This window comes from Lissotriton vulgaris, chromosome 2_1 (genome assembly GCF_964263255.1).
Source record: "Lissotriton vulgaris chromosome 2_1, aLisVul1.2, whole genome shotgun sequence".
Taxonomy (NCBI): domain Eukaryota; kingdom Metazoa; phylum Chordata; class Amphibia; order Caudata; family Salamandridae; genus Lissotriton; species Lissotriton vulgaris.
The window spans coordinates 1,005,517,314-1,005,542,390 of NC_141687.1; positions in this window are offsets into that span (position 1 = coordinate 1,005,517,314).

The window sequence follows — 25,077 nt, forward strand, 5'->3', positions numbered from 1 at the left end:
GGCCAGAGACCAAAGTCCTGCCAGTAATGTTCAATGGTATAAAAGTATGGCTTTATCAGAATATGTCCCCATCATCCTACAGCGACGCCGTCACTTCCGTCCAGTCACTGCATACCATCAGGACCATGCTATAAAATACAAATCGGGTCCCCCCTTCAGATTGTCCTTCATCTGGAAAACAAAACCTATATGACCACACAGTGGAGGAGGCTGATGAGGTTCTTGGGCTGTAGGCGGATTCAGGGTGCCCGCCTCAGGAAGTCAGTGCAGCAAACTACTTGTAAACCCAAACAACACTGATGTATGAGGACAGCTCCTTACTAACCCATGCAGGACGAGAGCTGCCAGGAATGAAGCACACTCCTTCAAAAGCTCTGAGGCCGTAAGCCACCGAAGACTTTGCATCAACTGACCCGACCTGTCAGCTTTCAGTCTTTTATCCATATACAACCTTCATGAACCTAGTGCTAGATTTGTTTTCACTGAAATCAAGGCAGTTGACTGCTACCACTGCATTTGCTACTTACAACACCCCTTCGGCTCATGGGCTTCCACCTTATCTGGTTGATCATTCACGCTTAAACGTCGTCACCGTTGCATCTCTGAACTCTAGATGTGAGAACTCCCATGGAGGGAGTGGTGAGTTGTCATGTTGTCCCCCGAGTTCAGCATCTCCTTCAGCCAGGCAGTTCCGTTTACTGCTACCCTTGCTTCTTGGAAAAAGCATCAAAGCCGACATGACATCCATGAGGCATTTGCACCTGGGACCGACCAACCTGTAGTTCTTTGCAAATTGTCCAGATAACAAGCTGAAATGTCTGAACTTCAAACCATCTGACAAATGACCGGCTCTTCTGGTCTTTCTCAAAGACTCCCACTGTGGAATTACCATACTGCAAGAGATGCATTTCCTCAGAACGGATTGGGGAAGGATCCACTCTTGCTAGTTTAATGGACAATATTTCTCCTCTGGCCCTGGTAAGACGGCAGGGATCACCATTTTCCTTACCAGTCACTTTTAGTATTTCCAGGCAGAGATCTAAGTTGCTGGGCAGCTATCCCATATTTAACCAGGTTTCTGGGCTAGGAAGAAGGGGGGTACCCCTGACCAATGGGATGTAGGGTGCCAAACTCTGTGAGGACAACTTCCTTAGAAGCATTTTTCTGCAAAAATCTAAATGAAGAAAATCTCTCCTGGAGATTCAGGTCTGGCTAGCCCAACCTACAGATGTGGCTAATGTTTCTCTGCTCTCTCATTCCAGTTTCTCTCATAATTCAATTACAGGTGCTCTCATCTGGCTGGGGGAGAAGGAGGTGGGGGTAGGACTGTTTCCTGTCCTTACTATCTTTCTCCCTTTGAAGACCATTTTGGCTACCCAGCCCCCTTTCTGTACTTGCACCTTTGTCTCTGCCCAGGCCACTTCACACCTCATTAAGGAAGTTTGGCTCAGCCTGTCAAAGGCTGGCCAATCAGAAGAGGTTGCTACAGGACTGATTTTAGGTAACTTTAGAAAAGCAGTTCTAAAACCACTTTCAGGCAATAGTTCTAATAAATCCAAACTTGGCAAGTTGCTGGATTTAACTACTATTTTCATACTTTGAATTATTATTTTAGCTCACTCACAAAAGTTAGGCTTCATTAAAGTTTCATAAACCTTTCCAATGTTAGCCTACATAGTTAATGTACTACAATGACGAACAACGAAATTGGCAGTTTTCCCCTCACCAGGGCATATAAAACATCTTTTATATTGCTCCAGCCTATTACTATAATGCATCTTACCATGGGGGCGCCAAGGGTAGACTTTAGGGGTGGGTGACATATACATAAAATTAAGGTTCTTTAAGACTTTGAAAGTACTTTTGATTCCAAAGTCGAATTTGGACATAGTTTTATTTAAAAAGCAGCCTGCAAAGCAGGGCTGCCTTTAACATTACAGCAGGCACTACAGCAGTGTACACTTATGTGCATTAACTCTACAGGGCCTCTAAACCTACATGCTAGAGACTTACAGGTAGGTTGTCAGTATCAATTGTGATGACACCTAATTACCATATACTTTTTAAACAGAGCACTGGCCCTGGGCCTGGTTAGCAGAGTTCAGGGCACAATTAGAGTCAGTAATCACCAGTATCAGTCATAAAATGTGAGTGATCAGGGTAAAAAGAATTCTTTTCTCACAGAATGGTATTGAATTGTGGAGGGGGCAGATTTATGATTAGCACTCTAATCTGAACAACAGTAGAGAAAATGTTTATAAGAACCTGGGTTAATAGTTACAATGGAAGTGGGTCCTTCGTAAGTGATACGTTGCCAACTTTCTCTGTAGTGGGAACCAAGTGCCCTTTTGAAGCACTTGACTCTCTCTGGCTAGCAAAGCAGAGCAGTGTAAGGCCTACTCAGGGGAGGTGGAGTGAGCTAGTAAACCCAGCAAATTGGTATGCAGTAAAAAGACCCAAAAAATGATTGTCCAGTGAGTGCTTTTTCTTATAAAAGGAAAAGCACTTTTATTGCACACACTACTAAATGCTATGCATTATTTACAAATATATGCAATCCGGGAGAAGGAAATACCTAGGGTGACACATTTCTAACATGATACATCCGTAGTGGGTAACCCTATAACCACAATACCTCCACCTACAATAGATGGATATCCCATCCCATTAGCCTAAAATCCAAAACCCACAAAAATAAATTATATTAATACCAAAAAATCACAAACTAAAAAAAAAACATACTCATAAAATATTTATTACATTAAAAACATAAAACATAATAACAAAATAATATACATATGAATAACAATAAACACATTGTTAGCAAAATCAATTATCCAAATAACCACTTGCTTTTAAAGATTGAATTACCATTTAAAAATATATTTAATAATTTTAAAATTAACTAATTTACATGATTAATATTAAAATGAATAAATGTCAAGGTATAAAATGAATGGACTACTTATAAACAAAAAATAAGTAAATGTTAATAATACTTTCCAGCTTATTCCTCAATAAACTCAACCATCCCCCAGTAATTACATAAATACACGCAAATAAAATAGAAAATCTTTAAATAGAAAACCAAATTAAAAAAAAATTGTGAAAAATATTATTCAAATTTTACAATAAAATATTAGTAACCCATAACACATAATTGAATAAAAGAACAAAATAATTTAAAACAACAAAATTATAGTCACCTATAATTTAAGAAGCAATATAAACTTTTTATAAAAATGGCATTCTTACTTGCAATGTTACATCCTATGTTGCTTATGACATTATGGTAGTTTGGACACAATATTTGTGTCCATCTATATTTAAAAAAGATATATATGATAGTGGAACAGCATAGATAACGGTAAGTAGTGAACTTTAAATGTTTTGATACATAAATACCTGCCTCAAATTTGATTGAATCAGCTAGGCTGGTGCTCCAGACATGTTTTATCCATTTTAGTGATGGATGGATACTCAGCATTTTACTTACTGTCTTAACGCTCCGTCTCGCGCTTATCTCCCTGGTCCACCACGGAAAGTTCCAGTTGTGTGAAGGGAGGCAGCAAGCGGAGGCGAGACACAGGTCAGGCACAGACCAGGCAGGCAGAGGCTCTTCCTAGTGTAGCCACAGGGTAGAGCGGATGTCCTGCTGGCGTGCCGAAGGCAAGCCCACCGGCGCCTGTCGGCGCCCATCCTGGACCAGGGGCCTGGACCCCCGCCCCCCCGCCCCCAGGCAGAGATATTCTAAAATACTTAGCATCCCAATTAAACTCATTGCGCATTCCCCATAAAGAAATATGCATGCACTCCATCAGCATTTTAAGTGGCCCCAGATCCTGCACTAATTGTTCTTTTGATCTAAGTTATGCCCCACGGTGGTATTCTATAACGAAGAACTCCAGGGAGCATAAAATGCTTCTCTCCAACTGCAGTTCTGTCCCAAAACATGTCCCGTGAAATCAATTTACTCCTAAGCGGAGAACAGCCGGATATGCTGTACTTAACAGAAACCTGGCTGCATAAGGACTCTGACCCTGATTTGGTGCAAGTACTGCCTCTGGGTTATCACATCCTGAGGAAAGACAGGGTGGTACGGAAAGGCGGTGGTATTGCCATTATTTTGAAGGACCATTTGAAGGGGCGCACTGAGTCCAACATTATACAGGACTGCCAAAGTATGTTATTCTCACTCTCCTTCTCAACTACCTGTTCGTTATCAGGAATCTTGATCTATCACCCCCTGGGCCTGTGTGGGATGTTTGTAGAGTCCCTTATAGATACTGCAACAACACTTGCAAGTATCGCACCCAACCTTACCATACTAGGTGTGCTTAACCTGCATTTAGAGGACCCTCTTAAATCAGAAGCCATGGGCCTTGTTCAAGATCTAATGGCCATACAATTAATACAAAAGGTCACAAGACCAACACATGATAAGGGCCACCTCTTAGGCCCAGTTTTTTCAAACGATGTACAGCTCTCGGTAGACAGTCCTATCCCAGTGCCATGGTCGGACCATTTTTAATTCAGATTCACTGGAAGTCCTCAACACCAGTCATTAATGTACAATCTTCTAAGAGCTGGGACCGAGTGTGGGCAAAACTTTCACGTGAGGTTTGGTCCACAACTTTAGTGAATTCTAAACCTTTAGGAGATCTTGACCCCAGAATAGCTTCTGACAACTTTAATCAATGGGTCGAATCCTCCTTGAACACCATTATACCACACAAATGGAGTAAAAAAAGGCCTAAGGAAAAACGATCACCATGGTACTCTGCTAAATTACGGGAACTTAAACAAAAATGTAAAGAATTAGAGAGAGCCTGGAAGAAAGAATATAGTACAGAAAAAACAGAATTATAGAGAAGCTATCAAAATTTATAAGGCAGAAATAAAGAGAGTGCAAGCACAATATTATGAGGAGGAAATTATATTGCCAGCTAACTCTTCTAGGGAAATCTTCCTAATAGCGAAAAAACCTTATAAATTGCCCCTCACCTGCGCCACTGTAGAATCTGCTCAGCAATGTTGTAGGGAGCTCGCAGAGTTCTTTAATAATTTCTTTGTTGATATTTGAAACACTTTCCCTCATGCATCTGGCCCGAAAACGTGGACCTGGAAGTAGAAACCTCTCGAGCAGTTCTTCATGTTTAGAAGACCTTCCTGCTATAGATTTGGGCACCTTATCCCAACTTTTTCCCAAAGTCAAGACAGACTCTCCTCTCGATGCAGCCCCGATGCACATGTGGCACAAGGTGGAAGACGCCATACTACCTGTGTTACTTGATGTATTAAACTCCTCTATATCTTCCGGTCAAGTGCCCAGGGCATGGAAACATGCCATGATAAGGGCACTACTAAAAAAAAACTAATCTTAACCCTGACTTAGAGGGCAACTATCGGCCGGTCTTGCTTCTCCCCGGGACCAGTAAAAATTTAGAGAAGTATGTAAATGAAATTATTTCCGAATATCTAGAAACCCATTTGATACTGCATACTTCCCAGACAGGCTACCAATCAAATCATGGCACAGAAACAGCCTTGTTAGTAGTGGTGGAAGAATCACAGAAAATCCTTGACCAGGGAGGCACGGTGGTAATCATCTTGCTTGACCTGAGGTCTGCATTCAATACTGTCAATTATAACATCCTTTCTGACAGACTCAGAATGGTGGGAGTCTCAGGCACAGTCCTCATTTGCATCAAGTCTTTCTTAAACGATAGATCATATCAGAACTTCGAGGGCAACTACACCTCAAGGAGGGAGCCTCTCACATGTGGAGTCCCAGAGGGCTCTTCATTGAGCCCCACCCTGTTTAATGTTTATTTAAGACCCCTTGCTGAGTTAGTTCCACCATATGGGATCCATATAGTAACCTATGCAGATAATAAACAGCTAGTGGTGGCTTTAAGCCACCCAGAAGAATGTGCCTGCTAACCTAGAATCTTGCCTTGGAAAGGTGGCCACTTGGATGGACCATTCGTGTCTCAAGCTTAATAGAGACAAAACAGACATGATGATCCTGGGTAACTATTCAACCACTACATCCAGACTGGGCTAGCCTAACTGTCTTGGCCTGCCGCCTAACCCCAGAAAAAAAATTAAAAGCCTGGGAGTATGGTTGGTAGCTCACTTAAATGTAATCATCAAGCAGTACAATTAGCAGCCTTCTGTCATGAGATCATCAGACAGACGCGAAAAATCCTCCCAATGCTTCCGGTAACTGCATGAAGAATCATGGTCAAGGCACTGGTAATGTCCCGGCTTGACTATGGGAATTCTCTCTACTTGGGCACTGCTAAAGCCACAACAAGAAAATTGCAGGTTGTGCAGAATTGTGCAGCCAGGTTGCTGCACAATATTCTCAAATCACAGTCTGCCAAGCCTGCACCCCTTAAGATGTCTTTGATCAGCCAACCTGTTTCTGGCAACAGTACCTAGAACCAAAAGAAAACAATCCGGAGGCCGTATGTTCTCCTACAACGCTGCGAAATTATGGAAGACTCTTCCCATCTATCTCTGCTCAACAACCCACCATCTCTTGTTCCAGAAGCAACTAAAAACATGGCTCTTTCAGAACCTTCCTTAAGATTCTTATCAGTCGGCTTGTTGTTGCTAGCACTGGGATGCCTAAGGGTAGCCATGTACTTTATCAAATGTTCACTAATAATAATAATAATAATAATAATAATAATGTTATTGAGGTAGGAGAGAAGATTTTTGACAAAAACAAATCAAATGGTGCATTTACAGCTTACTTTCTACTTTAATTTGCCCAAAATATGTGGTTTGCCATGGGCAGCAATGATAATCCAAAAATATGTTAAGTTGAGAACAATGTCTTACCATCCCACTGGGATTTTGGACTTCATCTTCCCCAAGAGACCCTTTATTGAATGATAGCAAAATATGTTTTCAGAAGAATCCGCCTAATTGGCTAGAGTGTAATATGTATTGGAGGCAGTTAAAAAACTGTAATATGCAAAATATGCCAATCATGCCACTATTATGAAAGGATATACATTGACATCAAGAATGACCAAAATAGCAGGTATGAACTGTTAGGGCCAGTTAAGCACCCAGAAGTATGTCCCACCATCTGCCCACTACTCAAATATGCACACACTCTCACACCCATTTATATGTTCATTCACTCACACATGCATGCATAGGCACAAAGTCTCTCATTCACCCTCCTAGCAACTAGTGTTCCCAGGCCCCAACTCTGCATGCAGTCTTCTAGTCACTCTCCTTATATGTTCTGTGACCTGATAGCAGAAGGAACAGTGAGGCAGTAGAGATATGCAAAAGCTCACAGGATTTACACCTTCCGCTTGTCCCACTGAGGTCCCTTCTTCCTCTGAATCTTCGCAAAGGAGTGAAAGATAGGGGGAAGTCTTTACCTGAGTGTGGGTTGGTGCATGCATTTCCTATCACTCATAAAAATCTGCTTGGAATTGTTTTTTGCATTCACGTTGTATATTGAAATTCTACCTCTCAGTTGCCCTTCTACAAGCAGCGATCTAGTGCAAGGGAATCATACGCTAAACTAATGGGCCATGTTCAGGCCTCCTACTTAGCTACCGATTTCCTCTTGGTCTTAAAGCACTAATGAGGAGCAACACTATGATGAAGCATGCCACCAAATGTGGGTGGGTGTTTATATGCTTTCTCAACTCAATAGACTGGTAATACAAAATGTTGGTTATTTACCCTATTTCAGGTTTTACTTTTCAACAAATAATAAAAACAAGGCAAGGTTTGCGGGTTGCACTTGTGGTCACTTTATTGTTGGGCAAGTACATTTAGGTGTAATATTAACAGTTACAAGAAATGAGCTTTAAATATTTTCTGACACTCTATATAAAATTATTTTGAGGCATGATATTGTTAAGTTATCTCCAGTGGAGCACATTGCATAAATGAGACACTTTTCATCCTCAGAGGCAAACATCCCCCTGCTTGAATCTAATGTTTTGTATTGGCATGCATTTCTTAAGCCTGTCAAATTTGTTGCTCTTCGGCCTTGCGATAAAGTAACTGAACATTTCATTAGTTCCCTATAAAACTGTATGACTCTCCATGCAATATTGTACAACTGTTCTGTAAAATGCACCAAATGGCCCTATTTTCGACAAAGTTTTTTGAGGGAGAAGCAAATTATTTAGAATGGATTTAACTCACTTGCTATGCTTACTTGGGACCAGATGTACGACCCATTTTTGAATGCACAAACGGGTTAACGGCCTGTTTGTGAATGCAAAAACTGTTAGGGCTATGTACAAACCCTATTTAGCGAGTCGCAATTTATTTGCAACTCGCTAAATAGGATTTGAGACTCGCAATTAGGAAGGGGCGTTCCAAGGGTGTCCCTTCCTAATTGCGACTCGCTACCCCATATAAGAATTATTTGTGACCCCAATTGCGGTCACAAAATGCTTGCAATTTACCACCCTCATCGTGCTTTATTTATAAGCTGCCCCAGACATGGAGGTCTGCTGAGCCCACAGGCCACCATACCTGGGAGGATACAGAAAAATTGTCCAAGACCTCTATATTTTGCAATGCCTGAATTAATCAATAACATTTTTTAGTTCAACAAACTCAGAGGCTTGTCACTACGGATCAGCTCTAATCAATAAATGTATCTCATTCTACAAAACACAAGAAGTTCGAAAAAAGCAGCAGAAAAAACAATATCCAACCCCGAGTAATATTTCATATCTCAAGGTCAGCAAGTTAATCATTTCGAACATTATTTTGGTTAATAAACTTGACTGCCCCAATTAGAGCGTGCAGGTAGAAAAGATATAGGTGATAAAGTGTGTGATAAATTAAGACGGAAAGGAATTCACCGAGAATATTTGTGACATAAAATATTCATAACAATTTACTATACAACAGACGAAAAATAATTGATCGTACTCTTCAACCTGGCCAAAGCAAAACAAATGCACTCAAGCTTTTTTCTTAAATGTTCATGACTCATCAGTGTCAACAATAAGGTCTGCACATCAATATACAGAGACAAATTGGTCCAGGTTGTTTTACTAGGGGCGTCGGCGTTTTGACTCGTCTTTACGGCCTGTCGGTCAGTTAAGCCTTGGCCATGCGAGTCTTCATCAGGACAAAAAACTGACTGGGCAACCAGGAGTGGTAGATGACCCTAAAAAAAAGACAGTAATTCTATAAGCTGCTGCCAAAACTTCTATGGTGGTAAAGCCCTAATCATGTCTCAGTGGCTTACCCTTTCAGTGGATGGGGTGGCGCTTATTCCCACGTTCCCAAGGATTTTCTCCAATCCTACAACAATAAATATTAAAAATATATATTGACGCGATCTCAGTAGCGTCTGAGATTGCGTCTATTTAACCACACACCTGAGAACATTAATCCATGGAGTAAGCCATCTCCTCTGACGCACTTTCAGTAAATATTGATATTGGAGTCCTACCATGATTAATGGACTTTCTCCATTGAGAGTAAGGTTTTCTGTATATGTAAGAAAAAAGCTTGAGTAAATTTGTTTTGCTTTGGCCAGGTTGAACAGTACGATCAATTATTTTTTGTCTGTTGTAAAGTAAATTGTTATGAATATTTGATGTCACAAATATTCTCTGTGAATTCCTTTCCGCCTTAATTTCTCACACACTTTTTCACCTATATCTTTTCTATCTGCACGCTCTAATGGGGGCAGCCATTGTTATTAACCAAAATAATGTTCGAAATGATTAACTTGCTGACCTTGCGATATTAAATATTACTCTGGGTTGGATATTGCTTTTTCTGCTGCTTTTTTCGAACTTCCTGTGTTTTGTAGAATGAGATACATTTATTGATTAGAGCTAATCCGTAGTGACATGCTTCTGAGTTTGTTGAACGAAAAAAGTTATTGATTAATTCAGGCATTGCAAAATAAAGAGGTCTTGGACCATTTTTCTGTATCGTAAAAAACCCAGGTCCAGTACCTTTTTGGGTTACCCCATTACTTTAATGGTCACCATACCTGGGAGAGCCAGCCATTCCCAAGGGGAAGCAAATTGCAAGAGCCTAATTAATATGCATGAGGCGTGCAATTTGCGACACCATTGGGAATCGTAAACAGTGTAGCAGACACTGTTGTATATACCAATTTGCGACTCACAAATTGCTAGTCGCTATTGCGACACAAATTGGGAGTCATAAATTCCTTGATCGCACATCGGGCCCTTGATGCTATATGGGACTATTTATGACACATTTTACATGGTTTATTTTAGTTTCCAGTCCATCAGCTCACATTAATACTAACCAATCTCATCACTACACCGCACACAGCAGAAACAAAATTAGTGCCCATTGAGATGAGGGTTTTCTGTGCCTAGTGACAGGCTTGCGCAAGCATCCTCATGTGCAGACTGTGCTGATTGGTCGCGCATTTCCACATCTTTTCATTTTGAAGAGGAGGGCTATAGCGTCTAGAGGGTTGCCGTAGAACATGTTGCTTGCGTGCCGGCGGCCATTTTGAATTGGGCAATGTGGAAGGATGCCTTTAGAAGATATTTGTCACCATATTTTGGGATTATTTATGGTTTATTCATGAGATGAGGCTGTGTTGCAGGTGTTGTGTGTTAAGTTAGATTGAGGTGTTGAGGAGTCTGGGAAAGTGTTGAGAAGTTGAGGAGTCTGAGAAGTGTTTTTCTTACAGTTAGTTAAGAAAGTTATATTAGGTATTTTGCATTGGAAAGATTTGAGGCGGATGGAGCAGCAGAGGTGTGTGGAGGGCCAGTGCCTTGATCAGAATCTGCAAGCATGCGTGGAAAAGGCTTTTTCGGGTTTGGCATCTTATTTTGTTAAGAGATTAGATGATTGTGTAGAGAGGCTCATGGCTGACTTGGGACCCACTTCAAACCAAACTAACAATAAATGAGAAAGCGGTAACCAGTTATGCACTAAGGGCGCTCTGCACATTCAGGGAAAGTAATAGCAGGTTGTACAGTGGTGGTGCCCTAGGAGGACACAAAGTTGGTTACCACAACCCTAATATCATCCACAATGTGGAAACATCAGGCACAAAAGGATTCCTCCGAGCACACAAATGTCAGTAATAAATTGTCCAATGTAATCCTTTTTCTTAATATGTAGAGGTTCAGTCAGCACAGTCAGGTACGTTCTATCTTCCAAATTGTTTATTAATAGTTCCAAGTTCAAATCCAAAGAAAACAGCTCCAAATAAAAACAAAACAGCCAACACATGTTTCATCTGCAGCGCCATTTTAGACTGGTTATTTACGCTGTCTCTCCGTGGGTGCCATCTTAGCCTAGTATTTTAGCTAATCAGTGTAAAACCCCTATCGAAACTATCCCTAATAAGCTCATGCATCATATATGTCATCCAAAATCTATTATTGTTGTTGCGCTCGCAGCCACAATCTCTGTTAATAGTATATATAAAGGTACACTGCCCAACTTGCGTAATATCGCAGTACTTTGTATCATTCCATACCAATTCTCATCACGTAGTTCACTTGTTGAAGTACTACGTAGTCGTCTTTCTAATCTGCTCAGTACCTCCATAAGTCCATTACTATGATCAAGTCTATCTAATAAGTCATGATTACGATAAATTATCTCTGGACTGCACCTAAAGGTAGAAAAATCAGTAATGTGAACTAATGTAAAATAAAATGAGCCTGGGCGTCCCTATACTGAGTTCAGCTATAGTTACCGTCACAATCTCCACCATCGCACCTTAGTGCGATTCATAACTCCAACTCCTATCCTATCGTACCATCATACATGAGAAAAACTCTTATATTCAGAGTAGTCAATACAACTAGAAATACATGATAAGCTTGGGCGAGTCTTTACTGAGGTTAGCAACGGTTACTGTCAACCTCACAACCGTCGTATCTCAATGCGATTCATAAAGTGTAACACATTCTGGTGGGTCACGCGTATGACATATGTATTCAAGTCAGTTCCTATCCTCTTGTACTGTCACATATAAAAAAAACTTATTTTCCTATCAGTGATTGTATCAAAAGAAAATAGAGGATTCGAAAGAAAAGAAAAAGAAAAAGGAAGGGTAGATTGCAAAGCGAGATAAAAGAGAAAAGCTAGGGGTTGATAAATGATAAAAATTCAATCATTCAATGATTACCAATATACAGTAAAATCCCTACCTGCCTATTTACATCTATGGTAAATTTGGAGGCTTGGAATGTAAAGACCATTTTTGGGGAGGTTCGATAGATGGTAATGGAGTACAATTCCAGGGTTCAAAGATGGTGAGTGACATGTGGTTCTTTGATGACAAGAGGGAAGTGTTCCCAACAAGAGAAAGAGATGCATATTCACTACCTGGAATTGTTGGCAAGTTCCTTTGCACTGAAGAGTTTTGTAAGAGACCGTGTGAAGTGTAGTGTTTTGTTAAAATGGACAATGTGTCAGCTGACAGGTATGTGAACAGATTAGATGGGCCTTGATCAAAGGCATTGGACAATTCAGCAACATATGTTTGACTATATTGTCTGAGCCAGAATGTCATTGTACAAGATCAGCACATTGTAGGTTTGAGCAATTCAGTAGCAGATTAGAATTTGAGGAATTTGAAGGACTGCAGTGACTGGATGCTGGCAAGGAGGTATTCAGTGCTATAGAGAGCAGGTGGGGCCCATTCAGGATGGAACTGTTTGTGAGCAGGTTAAATGCTCAATTCCAGAATCCCTCAGTTGAAATCTGGACCCAGAGGTAAAGGCAGAGGAGGAGTTCCAGCAGTGTTGGAGGTTGGGACTCAATTATGCATTTCCACTGTTTTTCATGATTCAGAGGCTGGTGGTGAATGTCATTGGACACCAGGAAGAAGAGATGTTGGTGACTCTGTTTTGGCTTCCTCAGGAATAGGTACCAAATGTGATGAGTTTGCTGATAGATGATATCAGATGCTACTACGGAGATATGTGAGGCGGGTGGTGAATCCAATGGTTTTTTTTTTTGTCCCAAGCTGGTGCTGCAGGGTCATCTGCAGTTGGTGGGATGGATAATTTAGGAGAGTATGAAATATGTCAGGCTCATTGTCAGAGTCAACAAAACTTATCAAAGGTTCCTAGGCACCTGGTACATCAAAGGCTTATAGATTGGCATGGATGAGATGGGAATGTTGGTGTTATCAAAAGGGCTTTAGACCTCATTTCGTCTTCTGTAGTAGGAGTTGCTAATTATTTAGGAGGAAGTTCTTATGGTACAGTGAATTTAAGTAGGCCAGCTATTTCAGCAGGTCATAATTTGGTGGATGGACTGCCATTGGGGCAGCACAATATGGCGAAGAGGTTGATAAGAGTGTGTGCATGAAGGTTCCTCCAGGTGCGATGTATTCATCACTTTGGGATGTTGATTTGGTTTTGGGGTAGCTGTCAGGCTGGGGAGACAATTTGTTCTTTTTTTTAATGGAATTGTCATTTAAATTAGCTGTATTACTTTGGTTTCTTTCTTGCAAGTTTCCAACATAGGAGCTTTGGAGGTAACTTCTAGCAGCTATCTTGCAGAGGGTGTGTGTTTTTATAATAGGAGGAGAACTAAGACCATGTCTAGAAGCATGTTATCCCAGTTGGGGTAAAGGAAGAGATTGCTATATTTGGATTTTTGAAGGTGTATGTGAAAAGAACTAGGAATATGAGAGTACAGTGAGAGTCTTAATTGTTGATTTTATTCAATTATCCACATAAGCCAGTTTTATGTCCTACTTTAGCGAGGTGGGTAAAGGAGGTCATGAAAAGAACAAGAATTGAGGTTTACAGATTTTGGGTGCATTTGGCTAGATGCACTATGACGACATTTTGGGTGGGAGGAAGTCTGGGAAATATTCTTGGTTCAGCAGACTGGGCAACAGATTCTGTGTGTAAAAGATTTAATTTGAAGTCAGAGTGTGCTGAAGTGAATGTTATGGCAAGGCATTGAGCATGCATAATATTGACAAATGTTGATTTTCTACCCACCCCTGCTGTAGAAATTCTAAATTTTGCTTCACAGTCACTGTTATATTATTCTCTGGTCAAAATGTTCATACTGAATAATTTCAAATTCTGCTGTATGACATTTTGGTTGGCACTTTCAAAGTATAATCATATGGCTTTGAAAAAGCAACTTCAGAGGTAGAGCCACTGTCCAGGTGTTGCATACAAATCATCTATAAAATATAATAAAGAGGGTGACCACCGTAAGCCGGGCAATTACAGATTGATCTCACTGATCGACGTGGAGGCCAAGCTGTACGCTTCTTGTCTGCTAGCCCAGCTCCAAGATTGGATGGAGGAGAAGAACATAATCCCCAAGTTCCAGACGGGCTTCAGGCAAGGGATGGGCACCTCAACAAATCTGGCCACCCTAGCACTCTTAACAGAAAAAGCGTCAAGAAAAAAATCCCGACTATTTGCATGTTTTGTCGACATCAAAGCCGCATTCGACCGTGTAAGCAGGAGTCTTCTCTGGAACAAACTCAAGGGCATGGGTCTGCCAACAGAAATGCTCAACGCCATAATAGCCCTTTACACGGAAACCTGGGCTAGAGTAAAGCTGGGCGACGGGTGTAGCACAACCCCGAGCATTTTTACCCAGCGAGGACTGAAACAAGGATGCGTGCTAGCTCCCAGCCTCTTTAATTTGTTTCTTTCAGATATCGCACAGCACTTTGAAAAAGCCGATTGTCACCCTCCAAACTTGGCCAATGAGCCAGTCGCCATCCTACAATATGCAGACGACATTGTCTTGCTGAGCCAGACTCCCATTGGCTTGCAGAGAGCAATAAATCATTTAGCATCCTACTTGGATCAGGTACAACTGGAGCTAAACAAAGAAAAAACAAAAATTGTTCGCTTAGTGGATTCTAAAAAGACAAAGTTTAAATGGTCGGTGAAAGGGGCAATCGTGGAAGAGCAGCGTTCATATAAATATCTTGGCATAATAATTGAGCAGGGCATATCTCACAAGGAACAAAAACTGGCTTTAAAAGCTAAAGCCCAATCACTAATCTACGCTTACAGACTCCTACGTAAAAAACTAGACTGCCCGAACTACACTCATCTGCTGAAAGTCATGGCCGCACAAATCCAGCCCAGCCTATCGTATGGCTTAGTCACCTGGTGTGGAAAAGAAGCAAATCTACTGAACGAGCTCCAGACCAGGATCTACAAGACCGTTTTTGAGCTGCCAAAATCTGCCTCTCCTTCTCAGGTTCGACTGGAATTCGGCCTACAGCACCAGAAACTCCAGGCAATGAGTAGCTTTGTCAAACTTTGTCATACATTCCGCTGTTCTAACCCGGATACCCTGAACAAATTATGCTGGGACGAAATTAAGCTCCAGATGAACTTAGAAATACCGAGCTCATGGGGAAGCTTTTTGAGAACAGCTTTGACCGAGCTGGAATTACAAACAGCGTGGGAAAACGGGGAAGATAGAGCAAGCTTCGGCAAAGTCGTAAACGCCGCAGCTAAAAAGAAATCCTTGCTGGCTGACAAAAAATCAATCTCTAAGCGCCGGCATGGGTGGACAGTCATCAACTCATACAGAACCCTAAAGCCCCAAAATTATCTATCCGCTCATTTCAGCTTGCATTTAAAAAAGAGCTTTACAAACTACCGCATGGGCTTGCACGACTCAAAAGACCTGTATCCAACTTGGAAAAAGCCCTATCTCTCCGCAAACTGTCGATTATGTGGTTTTAAATCAGAATCTGTAACTCACTTATTATGTGCTTGTCCAGCAGTTCTGGAACAGAGGATACAGTATTTAAAATTAATTTTTAATGAGTTGAACATCCGTTCATGCAGACAAGCAGTGATAAGCTGGCTGGAAGGCGCTTCCATTATCCTGGTCTGCAGGGGCGTCAAATTCATGACAACGGTCAGAAACCTCCTACGGCAAGCAGATGGAGAGTAAACAAAACAAGCAGGACCAAAGTCACCTTCAATAGGACCAACAACATTAACGAATGGACAGCATGCCTACCAGCGACTAGCTGCAGGTCGCAAATAGTGGTGTATGAACATTAAAATTTGGAACACTGGGGTATACACTATGCAATCATCTTTTCTAAAAAGTCCCCAAATTTTTAAAAAGAAATATACACCCTTTTTATATAATTATGGAACCATGTCAAAATTCAGGTGTACTTATAAATGTAATGAAATTTTTACTACGTTTTTATGGATATGGGGGGGGGTTTGTAATGATTTTAATTAATCAAACAATAAAATTATACATACAATAAAGAGAGAGCCCAAACCTTTGAGGTGGATAATCTCAGGAACCACAGCACGAATCACAACACCCAATACAGCGTTGGAAAGGGCAGTTGCAGCAGAAGGACATAGGCTATGCAGACGCCCACCATATACATTTAAAAGGTAAAAGAACCGCCAGCAAAGTAGTCCCTTGTGGGCGGGTCTGCGTTGTGCTGTGGGTGTGTGCTGGGGGCGTGACAAACGCTGTGGGCATGTGGTACGTTCTGCCCTTCATGCCATGTCTCATATTGTGTGCTAATCCCACCCTGCTCCCTTTAAATACCCCTGCACCCCATAATCATAACCCATCTGTACTCCTTAAAATACCCCAACACCCTTAAACACTAACCCATCTTAACCCTATAAATATACCCTGTACCCCAAAACCCAAACTTATCCCTAAACCCTAAAAATACCCCTGTACCCCAAAACCCAAACCTAGCCCTGAACCCTATAAATACCCCTGTACCTCACAACCCAAACCTACCCCTGAACCCTAAAAATACCCCTGTACCCAAAACCCAAACCTAGCCCTGAACCCTAAAAATATCACTGTACCCCAAAACCCAAACCTACCCCTGAACCCTAAAATACCCCTGTACCCCAAAACCCAAACCTAGCCCTGAACCCTTAAAATACCCCTGTACCCCAAAACCTAAACCTACCCCTGAACCCTAAAAATACCCCTGTACCCCAAAACCCAAACCTAGCCCTGTACCCTAAAAATAACCCTGTTCCCCAAAACCCAAACCTACCCCTGAACCCTAAAATACCCCTGTACCCCAAAACCAAAACCTAGCCCTGAACCCTAAAAATACATATGTACCCCAAAACCCAAACATAGCCATGAACCCTTAAAATACCCTGTACCCCAAAACCCAAACCTACCCCTGAACTCTAAAAATGTCCCTTGTACCCCAAAACCCAAACCTACCCCTGAACCCTAAAATACCCCTGTACCCCAAAACCCAAACCTAGCCCTCAACCCTTAAAATACCCCTGTACCCCAAAACCTAAACCTACTCCTGAACCCTAAAAATTTCCCTTGTACCCCAAAACCCAAACCTAGCCCGAACCCTAAAAATACCCCTGTACCCCAAAACCCAAACCTAGCCCTGAACCCTTAAAATACACCTGTACCCCAAAACCCAAACCTAGCCCTGAACCCTATAAATACCCCTATACTCCAAAACCCAAACCTAGCCCTGAACCCTAAAAATACCTCTGTACCCCAAAACCCATACCTATCCCTAAACCCTAAAAATTCCCCTGTACCCCATAACACAAAACTATATCTGAACCCTTAAAATACCCAAACACCTCAAAACATATACCTCAGTACCCCAAAACATATACCCCTATACCCATACTTACCTTATCCAAACATTAAAAAAAACATGCTTTTAGCATTCATGCATTTACAACGAATTTCGTTGTAAATGTATGCGTGGTAAAAGCATATAAAATGTAATGCCATGCGTTATAATGGCATTGCGGGTCATGGTACTGAAAGTATGCGGAGTGATGGTATACGGAAAGAAAGTTGCGGAATAATGGGTGTTTACCCTCCTCCGGTAAGTACATTGGCGGCACGGCGGCCCACATCTCCAGCAACATACTCATATTTTGTCACCACCCATTTGAAAAATGCACAGGTCTCTCTCATTGATGGCCAGCACCGACATACACTTTTAGACACACCTCCCGCCACAAGTTCTAGAATTGCGAACTTTAGAGCTGGGGAGCTACTTTCGAATTTCGGCATCAGCTCAGCATCCTGTGATTCCAGGCAAATTGCTTTGTCTCTCCGTGCCTACCACAAATGAATGTGTTCTTCTGTAATGTAAATTGTGCTCATGCCATGTTGTCGACTTCGCAATATATAATATTGCAAGGAAAAATAAAGTAGGGAAACTCGAGTTCACACACTACTGAACGCGCACTTCTTAAGTGCATCAGCAGTGCACTGTGAGTGTTTCACAGACCTGTCACAGATAAGAAATGCTATCAAAACGAAATCCTACAAAACAATATACTACTGGCTGGCAGCAATTCATACCCGGACAACGTCGGGACGGACTGCTAGCTATATAATATAAGCAATTCTCCCTTGAACAACATGAGGAAATAAGTGGTAAATTTGAGAGTGGTATAGGTCTGAGTTCAGATGTTTAGAAACAACACTAATAAAGGAAGCTGATATGTTCTTCCATATAATTTGCAATAGTCCTACCTAATTTTCAAGTTTTGCAACTCCCCAACTTCCCATTATATGACCGTATGCTCAAATCATGCATATATTTTGGAAAGTGGGTTATTAGTAGTGGTAAATATGCATTTACCAATGGTAATAAGGTCACTAACACAGTCTAGGGCTCAGTACCGGTCTCAATAAGTTATTCCCATGCTCAACCCTGGGTAGCTTGACTGTAAGCAGGCAGACTTAACTTAGGGGACAGGTATGTAAACACCAATTCAGTAAATAGTTAATACGCAACACACAATAAAAATCCAACACCAATTTATAACAATAGGAAATTTTGTTATCTTTAAAACTACACCAATACAACAACAACCCAATATAGGGAACGGGAGATATGAATTTTAGAGAATAAACACTTTCTAGCACTTAGTCACCTTATGGAGTTTTTTTCCAAAGTTGCTTCAAACTTTTGGAACCTCTTCCTGAAGTTCCTCTTGAGGGTACAAAGGGTCCAAACCAAATATTGATGGGACTGGAAGCACCAGAATGGTCCTTAAAATGTTGGGACCACAGTTTCCACAATCCACCTGGACAAAACCCTTACAAATCCATGGGACACACTTCAGGCAGGGGCGTCTTGGTGATGATGATCCAGGTGAGCTTTGTTAACCTGTAGCTTGCACGGAGTCCACTCTTTAATCATTTTTTAAGCAAGGTACATCCACAGGGCTGTAGTTCCAAATAATGCAACAGGCACAGTCAGTCAGAATGCAGGGTCTAATAGTGCACCTCTAGTTTCCAGCTTGGCAAAGCTTCTTCTTCCCTTAGTTTCATGCAGCAGACCTGCAAGGCTGTGCACCTCTCACATATTTATTCAATGTTTTTGTGGGGTCTAGCTGGAAAGCCCTTAGATCCTCGAAGGTGGGGCATATTCTTCTCCCAGAAAGCACTATTCCTTCAAAAATCAGTATGGCTGAAATCTCAGCAGGGAAGCAAGAATTAGCTAAACCAGCCTTCAGTTTCACTCATTGTCAGAGCTCTCCCCCCTAACGTCTGCAAATTCCTTCTTTAAGCCTGCCATTTGGTTGGGTCAGAGGGAATGAGGTAGATGAACCTGACATTTCCTGCCTGTCCTATTCCTCTTTTGAAGCTTCATGCTGTATGACCCCTCCCTCCTGTGTAGCAGAGCCATCTCCACCAAATAGCCTCTCCCAGGGTGAGCCACTTATCACTTCATCAAAGCAGCCTAGCTAATCCTGTTAAGTCCGATCAATCAGGGAAGACCACAGAAAGGATGCATTTTGTTTTACAGACATGAAAGTCATATAACTAATTTTCTGAATATTTTAAGATACATTGAACACTAGCATATTGTTCGATTTATAAATACCACTCTCCTAAGTCCTTGAATTATGTATTATTGAATTCCTAGCAATATTTATGCATTCATAAACTATTGCTATGTTCTACTATGTGGCTGTGGTTCTACAATGGGGAAAACAAAATGTGCAATTTCTCCAACACCAGGGCATGCAAAGTATCATTTATAAGGACCCTGTTAAATGATATCCCACCCGATGGGACACAGAGGGTAGATTTTGGGTGTTCAGAATGTGCAATAAAAATGAAGATCCAATTTCCACATTGCTCTTAGCACCAAAGTCGAATTTGGAAGGCACTTTACTATAATCGGGAAAAGTAGAATGTGCAAGCTCTCTGTCCCCAGGGCATATAAAACATTTGTTATAAGGGCCCTTGTTTTATTTACATGAGCCGTACCCCTGGGACACATAGGGGAGAACCTGGAGGTACCTAATATGCCAAAATACTGTAGATTATTACTTTTTAAGTGCCCTTACCATCAAAGTCGAGTTTGCAGTGAATTTAATTTTAAAAGCAGTGCTGCAACACAAGGCTACTTTTAAAATGACCTCAGGCACTCAGCAGTGGACACATGAAGGTGTAGAAAGGACTGCTGGCCTCTAAACTGCCATGCCCTATTATATAGTTGGGACTTATAGGTAGCTTTAGCCCCCTGCCCTATTTTCTACTATGTACTTATACAGTAGGCCATAACAATTGTAAGTGTACCCTAATGAATGTGGGTGTTTTCACTTGTGTTTTCAACATAGCACTGGCCCTGGTTAGACAGAGCAAGGGACAGTCAGAGTCAGTTAACACCAGTACCAATCAGCAAAACATGGGGGTGCACAGGGCACACATGATGACTTTGCAACAACATATCACAACAAGTATCTCCAGAGCTAAACAAAACACTGCAGAGAAGGCCTCCAGCAAGATACACAGGCCTTCAGCTTAGCCAACATAGACACAGTAAGCCATAAGAGTCCTGGCACAGTTGCTGCACAGCGGTTGTTCCTACTGTAAGTGCTTGAAGAAGCACACACTATGGCATTTTCTCTAGCTGATATGTGTATGTGTGGATAGCGAGCACTGTTGTCACTGATGACTTTTACAAACATGTGCGGTGTGTGCTAGTAAAGTATGATAAAAGTGTTTCCCTATGATCAGCTTTTGCTTTTCCATTTTGCAGACCCTTGTCTCAAAATTCCTGAAGTGGGCTTTGAACTCAAATCCAGACCTTGATGTGCACTTTTAGCTCTTGCTAACCCTATTCTGTCAACCTGATCTTGTTCATTAGTGTACATACTAATGTCCTTTAAAAATGCAAAATATTAAACACTAGCAGCCCGTCCCGACTTTGTCCGGGTATGAATTGCTGCCGGCCAGTAGTATATTGTTTCGTAGGATTTCATTTTGATAGCATTTCTTATCTGTGACAGGCCTGTGAAACGCTCCGATTCACAGTGCACTGCTGATGCACTTAAGAGTGCGCGTTCAGTAGTGTGTGAACTCGAGTTTCCCTACTTTATTTTCCTTGCAATATTATATAGCGCGAACTCGACAACATGGCATGAGCACAATTTACATTACAGAAGAACACATTGATTTGTGGTAGGCACGGGGAGACAAAGTGATTTGCCTGTAATCACAGGATGTTGAGCTGATGCCGAGATTCTAACGTAGCTCCCCATCTCTAAAGTTCGCAATTCTATAACTTGTGGTGGGAGGTGTGTCTAAAAGTGTATGTCGGTGCTGGGCATCAATGAGAGAGACCTGTGCATTTTTCCAATTGGTGGTGAACAAATATGAGTATGTTGCTGGAGATGTGGGCCGCCGTGCCACCAATGTACTTACGGGGGAGGGTAAACACCCATTATTCCGCAAATTTCTTTCCGCATACCATCACTCTGCATACTTTCATTACGAAAGTACCATGACTCCGCAATGCCATTATAACACATGGCATTACATTTTATATGCTTTTACCACGCATACATTTACAACCAAATTCGTTGTAAATGCATGAATGGTAAAAGCATGTTTTTTAAAAATGTTTGGTTAAGGCAAGTATGGGTATAGGGGTATATGTTTTGGGGTACTGAGGTATATGTTTTGGGGTGTTTGGGTATTTTAATGGTTCAGATATAGTTTTGGGTTATGGGGTACAGGGGTATTTTTAGGGTTCAGGGCTAGGTTTGGGTTTTGGGGTATAGGGGTATTTTTAGGGTTCAGGGGTAGGTTTGGGTTTTGGGGTACAGGGGTATTTTAAGGGTTCAGGGCTAGGTTTGGGTTTTGGGGTACAGGGGTATTTTTAGGGTTCAGGGCTAGGTTTGGGTTTTGGGATACAGGGGTATTTTAGGGTTCAGGGCTAGGTTTGGGTTTTGGGGTACAGGGGTATTTTTAGGGTTCAGGGCTAGGTTTGGGTTTTGGGATACAGGGGTATTTTAGGGTTCTGGGCTAGGTTTGGGTTTTGGGGTACAGGGGTATTTTTAGGGTTCAGGGGTAGGTTTGGGTTTTGGGGTACAGGGGTGTTTTAAGGGTTATGGGCTAGGTTTGGGTTTTGGGGTACAGGGGTATTTTAGGGTTCAGGGGTAGGTTTGGGTTTTGGGGTACAGGGGTACTTTTAGGGTTCAGGAGTATGTTTGGGTTTTGAGGTACAGGGGTATTTATAGGGTTCAGGGCTAGGTTTTGGTTTTGGGGTACAGGGGTATTTTTAGAGTTTAGGGATCAGTTTGGATTTTGGGGTACAGGGTATATTTATAGGGTTAAGATGGTGGGTTAGGATTATGGGGTGCAGGGGTATTTAAAGTAGGGGTGGGCAGAATTGGCGTGAACTTGGTACAATAAATCCGCAATATTTCGTTCCGTCAGATTTCCAATTATTAAAACAGAAGCCTCATATATTCAAGGTAAAATAACAAGTATTTCTACATGCTAAAATGCATATAGTCATTTCACAAAAGTGAAATTAGCTTCCAGCAAGCAGTGAGAGAGGTGATAATTTTGAGCTCAAGCCCCTGCAAACCATTATGGGACGAGATTAGCAGTGGGAAGTGAATATTATCGTATCCAAATAATTCTACAAAGAGCTGCAGTTCACCTCGTTCTCCCCAGTTGTCCCCAAGAGGCAAATGCAATAGCATTTAAAATATTATACATCAAGCTGCAGTTCACCTCATGGTCCCTAGATGTCCCTGATGAGGCAAATGCAATAGCATTTAAAATATTACACATCAAGCTGCAGTTCACCTCATGTCCCTAGATGTCCCTGATGATGCAAATGCAATAGCATTTAAAATATTATATATCAAGCTGCAGTTCACCTCGCCTTCTCTAGATGTCCCTGATGAGGCAAATGCAATAGCATTTAAAATATTATACATCAAGCTGCAGTTCACCTCGTCGTCCCAAGATGTCCCTGATGAGTAAAATTCCAAAACATTGAAACCCTTTCATGAATGCTAAAAATTATGCTAAGCTTATCCCATAATGCTTTGCAGGGCCTTTTAGTTGTATTTTTGCCCATAACTGTGCTTGGGGTGGTTCTAAGAGAATGGGACCTCCACTGAATTACTATTTAAAGGGAGCAGGAATGTATAGAACCTGGGAAGAAAAAACAACACTTGTGACGGAATGCCCCCAGCGATTGTCACGCCCCCAGCACACACTCACAGCACAATGCAGACACGCCCACAAGGGACTACTTTGCTGGCACGGTTCGTTTACATTTTAAATGTATATGGTGGGCGTCTGCATAGCCTATGTCCTTCTGCTGCAACTGCCCTTTCCAACGCTGTATTGGGTGTTGTGATTGGTGCTGTGGTTCCCGAGTTTACATGGCCAAAAGGTGCAAGTTCTCTCTTAATAATAGTAGTATAGATAAAAAGCTCAAAAAGGTGAATGATAGCGGTTGGCTCTGAGTTCAGTAGATGGCTGCATGGTTATTGCTTGCTTAACCTCTTGCAAGCTGCAGCAATTCTGCGCCTGTGCCACACATTCCGATCGCGGGTGCGGTCACGATGGCCCTCAGCCGTCATCAGCACACGAGCACTGTAGTGCATGATGGCTGGGGGCCGTCATCTGCATGTAAGGGGTTAAAATGTGTTATTTCTAAACCTCTGGAGCAAACTTCACTATACTTCGCAAAGTACAAGAAACAATTAATGATGTGACACCTGGCAGCCAATCGGTCTCTATTGCTCCAACTGAGGTCCATGATCAATCAATCAATCAGGGGTTTGTAAAGCACAGCTACTCACCCAAGAGGGTCTCAAGGCACTAGGGGCGAGAGGGCGGTGGCTCTGTTGAGTGCTAGCGTCATCTGAAGAGCCAGGTCTTGATATCCTTCCTGAACTGGAGCAGTGTAGGGACATGCCAGAGATGGAGGTCATGCCAGGCCTTGGCTGCGAGGTAGGAGAAGGACATTTCTCCCTATCTGGTCTTGTAGATGTGTGGGATGGTGGGCAGTGAGAGGTCAGCTGATCTGAGGTGTCTCTTGTGTGCGTGGCGAAGAAGCCCTTGTTAAGGTATGCTGGTCCGGTATTGTGGAGGGCCTTGAATGCGTGAGTGAGGAGCTTGCTGGTTATTCTTCTTTCAATGGGGAGCCAGTGGAGATGACAGGGGTGTTGGGTGATGTGGTTGTGACAGGGAATGTCCGGGATCAATCTGGTCATGGTGTTCTGGACGGTGTGGAGTTTGCTGGGTAGTTTCTTGTTGATTGTGACATAGAGGGCGTAACCGTAGTCCAGTCTGCTACTAATGAGGGCTTGCATGACCATTTTTCTGGATTCAGATGGGTTCCATCTGAACATTTTTCAGAGTATGCGGAAGGTGTTGAAGCAGGCCATGTAGATTCTGAAGAGGGTGGGGCTGAGGGTGGATATCTGGGGCACTCCACATCTGGTCTCTGTTGGTTCTGAGAGGTAGGACAGGAGTCTGAGTTCTGCCTGTGAGATATGAGCGTACCCAGTCAAGGGCCTTTCCGCGGATACTGGCGTCGTGGAGTATGGTGGCTAGTGTGCAGTGGGAGACAGTGTTGAAGGCAGCTGAGATGTCCAGAAGGATGAGGGCTGCCATTTGGCCCTGGTCGTGACGGGAGAGGATGTCGTCAGTGGCAGTGAGTAGGGCAGTCTCGGTGCTGTGGTTACTTTGGAATCCGGATTGGGAGATGCCCAGGACATTGTTGGCTTCGTGAAGTTTGCTAGTTGGCTGTTGATGGCCTTTTCAATAACCTTGGCTGCT